Source organism: Bombina bombina, chromosome 8, assembly GCF_027579735.1.
Source record: "Bombina bombina isolate aBomBom1 chromosome 8, aBomBom1.pri, whole genome shotgun sequence".
In the NCBI taxonomy this organism is placed as follows: Eukaryota; Metazoa; Chordata; class Amphibia; order Anura; family Bombinatoridae; genus Bombina; species Bombina bombina.
In genome coordinates, this window is record NC_069506.1 from 127816187 (window position 1) to 127821830 (window position 5644).

The window sequence follows — 5644 nt, forward strand, 5'->3', positions numbered from 1 at the left end:
ATATGTCACTAGCTCATGGACTCTTGCCAATATGAAAGAAATTAATTTATCAGGTAAGTTCTTACATAAATTATGTTATTTTGTCGTGTAAATGAAGAGATGGACCTATTAGCTACGACTGTGTGGGTAAATGGTACAGAAATACAGAATTAGGACCATGTTTAAAGTAAAAATATAACTAAGTGGGTAGTGGTTAAACAAGTCACAAAGGGTCACTAAATGTAAGGCAGAAAATGTTTCATAAACAATTAAGCTCTAAAAGGTTAATTATAGGATCTTCAAGTGGTCATACATGGGTTACTAACATACATATTGCTAAACCAAGGCAACTGTAACAAAACTCTTAGAGTAAAAAGTAAAACAAGTAACACTGGTATAATAAGATCTTACTATGATATTTGGTAGAAAAGTCACTGTGATGAGAGTGGGAGGTGAAGTCACCGGATGGGGGTGTGGCCTGGGGCCATTATTGTCTATGTCGCAGTTACTAAGTCAGATGTATTGTGCCAGGTGTATACTTCCATGCTCTGCAATAAAATAGCGTTGTACCTTTTATGCTGTGTCCTGCATCTCATGACATGGTGTCAGAAGTTCTTGCCTGCGCTTCTGTTTCCTGATTGATGACGATGTCGAAGTTTACCCCACCTGAGCCTTTTGATTTCTCTCAGCCTGCAGCTTGGCCCACATGGCGTCAGCGGTTTCAGCGCTTCAGGGTTGCTTCCAAGCTGGACAAGGAGAGTGGTGAAGTACAAGTTAATTCTCTTTTATACTCTATGGGGAAAGATGTTGAGCCAGTGTTCAATGCCTTTACTTTCCATTCAGGGGCGGTTCTACACAGGGGCCCACAGGGGCCAGTGCCCCTGTAAAAATGTCCCTGCCCCCCCTGTGCCCCCCCCCCCCCCCCCCGAGCTGGCCACTGAGCTGATTGTAAAATACCGGACAAGATCAAGGCTATTTATATGCTTCCCTGTCCCTGAAACGCTGTCTAGTCACAGCGTGGGGTTATCAAAGTGAAGTAAAACTTGTGCCCCCTCCCCTTTTAGAGATGTGCTACAGTTCCCGGGTTGTTGTGGGGTGCGGGGCGTCTTACAGCTGCAGTCTGCAGACAAGAGTTCCAGAAGTGTCACTGGTTTGTTTTGCAGACGTTTTCTCTAGCCTGTACACTGCCAGAACAGAAGAGATGCAAGTCTGTTCTCTCACCTCCACAACCTATAATAACTGCTGGAGTGTTTTCCTTATTTTTTTAATGTATGTAAATAATTATTTGACACCATTTTCATTGAATGTGCTATCTGAACTATGTAGCACTAGTTAACTGCATAGTCTTCTTTTTTTATTTTCATTTTTTTCTACTCAGTGTGTGTATGTAGTGTGTGTTTATGTGTATGGATTTGTGTGTGTATATATATATATATATATATATATCAGCAAAATAGGAGAAAGCACTCACTGGTCTTCAGACAACAAATCCAAGAAAATTATTTTATTAGTGACGTTTCTGGACAAAATAGCGTCCCTTCCTCTGACCACCAGAAGCTACAAACAAACAAACTAATAAAGGCCTGTTAAGCCCTTCCCTAAAGAGGCCACCAATGAAAGGAGGCCGTGTGCAAACATATTCAGACTGTACCAATTGACAGAATGTGTGATCACCTAAAACAAAACATATTTAGTGTCTGATACATAAAATATGTGACAAGTGTATGTTAATAAATAAACAAGGTGTACAGAAATACATAAAGTGTACAAAAATACCTATGTGTCCCTCATCCAGAGTCACTGATAACAAACATTGTTACGGTTACCCTTAGTCTCGCTGAGAGATGGACCGCTTAGTAGCCTGGATCCCTATTGCTAAAGAGGGGAGAAGCTGCTTTCCATAGTATTCTATATGAGTCTCGCAAATATAGAATAATCTCCCTTAGCTGCAGTACAGCTAGGATACCCTTCTGCCCACAAAAACGAGTCAACGCTGCGATTGAGGGTCAAAACAAGAACTCAGGACTGGGATGCCCAGCCTGCTTTTTATTAAGGTTACATGCACACAGGGCACTCCCAGGGGGAGAGGGGGGGAAGCACAAAATCCCCCATCACACATTTAGATAGAGAGCACTGTCCTTTGACAGGCCACAATAGGATTACAGTACTTAAGATAACAAGTTTACAAGTTCATCTTATCAATTAGCAGTCTGGCTCCAGAGGTGATTAGACAATAGTTTCTAAAAGCTGAAAAAAAAAGAGTTAACTCTTTATGAAATGAAACTTGTTACGGTTTTCTTGGAGCCCTTCTTAGGCGCTGGCTTGCTGGTTCAGGCATTGCTGCTGGGAAATAAGCTTTTCACAACAAAATAACTAATGCTTCTGTAACATTGCTCCCTTTCTGTGGAACACTCTGGCAGACACGGTCTGACCCCTTTTCGGGGCAGACTAAGGCTGTCCAGACCGCTGGTTATGCGGGGCTGAGGTCGGTTTGTCTGGACAACCCGTCGGCGTTGCCATTCTGTTTCCCAGGTCTGTAAGTAATGGTGAAATTGAAGGTTTGCAACGATAAGCTCCAACGTAATAGCCTGCCGTTATCTCCAGAGACCCGGTTCAGCCACACCAACGGGTTATGGTCGGTGACCAGAGTGAACTCCTGACCATATAAATAGGGAGTCAATTTCTTTAATGCCCACACCAAAGCCAAACACTCCTTTTCGACCGCTGCATAGCTGACTTCGCGGGGCAGGAGCTTCCGGCTGATGTAGGCAACTGGATGCTCCCCTCCATCTTCGCCTACTTGGCTGAGGACGGCTCCCAGCCCGAACATGGAAGCATCGGTATGGACGATAAAACGTTTGTTAAGGGCTGGGGCCGCCAAGACAGGAGCGTTAATTAGAGCATTTTTGAGAGCCTGGAAAGCCGTTTCACAGTGGGGAGACCACAGGACCTGTCGAGGTAAGTTCTTCTTGGTCAAGTCAGTCAGGGGTTTGGCAAGTGTGCTGTAGTCTGGTACGAACCGTCTATAGTACCCTGCCGTGCCCAGGAAGGCTAGGACCTGAGTCTTAGTGATGGGGGTGGGCCAATTGGCGACAGCTTCTATTTTGGCCGGCTCTGGTCGCTGCTTTCCACACCCCACCCGGTGACCCAGGTACTGTACCTCGGCCATCCCAAAGTGGCATTTTTCTGGCTTCAGAGTCAGGCCAGCAGCCCGGATCTGATCCAGAACCATTCCCACATGAGCTAAGTGGTCCTCCCAGGACTCACTGTGGATCGCTATGTCGTCCAGGTAGGCGCAAGCAAAACTCTGGAAGCCATCCAGGAGCCTATCCACCAAGCGCTGGAATGTAGCTGGGGCATTCTTCATCCCAAACGGCATTACCCTAAACTGATATAAGCCGAATGGGGTGACGAATGCCGACTTGGGGATAGCCTCCGGGGCCAGGGGAATCTGCCAGTAACCTTTGCAGAGGTCAATAGTGGTCAGGTAATTTCCCCTGGCTATACGATCGAGTAGCTCGTCTACCCTGGGCATAGGGTAAGCGTCCGTCACGGTATTTTCATTGAGGCCCAGGGACTATCGGAGGGCTCAATTACCCTGAGCTGGAGCATCTCATCGATCTCCTTCTTCATTCCTGTCCTAACTGCTTCGGGGATTCGGTACGGAGCCTGGCGCAAGGGAGCTTGTCCCGGAGTATCTACCTGGTGGGTGGTTAAAGTAGTGTACCCTGGCTTCGGGGAGAAGGTGAGGTGTTTGGACTGGAGGAGTTGGTTGAGCTGCTCCCTTTCAGTGGGGCTAAGTCGGTCCCCTATCTGAACCTGAGCCACTATACCTGTGGGGAGGCTCTTTTCTAATAGGTCTGGAATGGGTAAACTGTCGGGGTCTTCCTGAGGGGAACAACATATGGCCGTCACGTTCTCTGGTCGCTCAAAATATTCCTTGAGCATGTTTACATGGAATGTCTTTCTAAGATTGTTGTCGTGGCAGCTAGCTATCACATAAGTGGTGTCTCCCCTTTTCTCTACGATCTGGTAGGGACCCTGCCAGGACGCCTGCAATTTGTCTGTCTTCACCGGCTTAAGTACTAACACCTTTTGTCCTATGGTGAAGATTCTCTTTCGGGCCCCCCGATCGTACCATACTTTCTGTCTTCTCTGGGCCAACTGGATATTAGCCCGCACGGATTTGGCTAATTGCTCCATTCGGTCCCTGAGTTCCAGCACGTATGGCACAATTGGGACACCGTCAGCCTCCATCTCTCCCTCCCAGTGCTCCCGGATCAGGTTTAGGGGTCCCCGTACCTTTCTTCCGTAGAGCAACTCGAAGGGAGAGAACCCTGTCGTTTCCTGGGGCACCTCCCGATAAGCAAATAGGAGGTGCGGCAGGAAGCGTTCCCAGTCTCGGTATTCCTGAGTGAACGTCTTGAGCATTTGCTTGAGGGTCCCATTGAACCTCTCACACAGCCCGTTCATCTGGGGGTGGTATGGGGAGCTTAGGAGGGACTTAATTTTGCAAACCTGCCAGAGTTGTTGGGTCAATTCAGCCGTAAATTGGGTGCCTCGGTCGGATAGGATTTCTTTTGGAAATCCTACCCGGGAGAACACCTGTACTAGTGCATTCGCTACCGTATCCGCTTGTATGTTGGATAGGGCGACAGCCTCTGGGTACCTGGTAGCGTAGTCCACTACGGTAAGAATGTATCGCTTACCGGAGGGACTAGGGGTAGCCAGTGGTCCCACTAGGTCAATAGCAACCCGGCTGAAGGGTTCCTCTACAATGGGCATATTTACTAGCTGGGCTTTAGGGTGATCGCCTCGCCTTCCTACTCGTTGACACACATCGCAGGTGTTACAGTAAGTTCTAACGTCAGCGTGCACCCCTGGCCAAAAGAACGTGTGAGTAATGCGGTGTAGGGTACGGGTAACGGCTAGGTGGCCTGCTAAGGGGATGTCGTGGCCTATTTTGAGGATTTCTTGACGGTATTTGTGGGGCACTACCAGCTGTCGCCTACGCTGTCCCCTTTTCTCTGTCCAGCGGTATAGTTTCCCTTTTTCCCATAAGAATGTTTCGTTATCTGCCCCGCCCCCTCCGGTCTCTGCTCGTTCCCGGTACTTTTGTAAGGTCGGGTCAGTCTTAGACTCTGCCTCGAAAGCATCTGGGGTGTCCCAGGGTATGGGGCCTAACCTGTCAGGCAAGGTCGGGGTAGGTCTTACCTGTGTCTCCCGCACTGGTGAAAGCTCTCGCTCCGTCCGGGCTTGGGCCCGTGTAGTCACTGGGTCCGCCTCGTTGTTGCATACTGGAGCATAGGCAGAAGTCATGGGGCCCAAATCGTTGCCCAGTAGTACTTCGGCAGGTAAATTATCCATTAGGCCCACGTTCACAGCCCCCTTTCCCGCTCCCCAATCAAGATGCACTTTAGCTGTTGGAATTTTGTACACATCCCCCCCCGCCACTCTAACGGCCACTGTCTGTCCGGATCGCTTGTGCTCTGGCACCAAATGACTCTGTACCAGCGTGATAGTAGCCCCTGTGTCTCGCAATCCCTCGGTAGATCGCCCCTCGAGCCATACCCTCTGCCGATGGTGCTGGCGGTTATCTGAGGCAGCATATACAGGGTCTGCCTCGTGAAGCGGCCCCACATATCCCTCCATAGGGGCCTCTTGG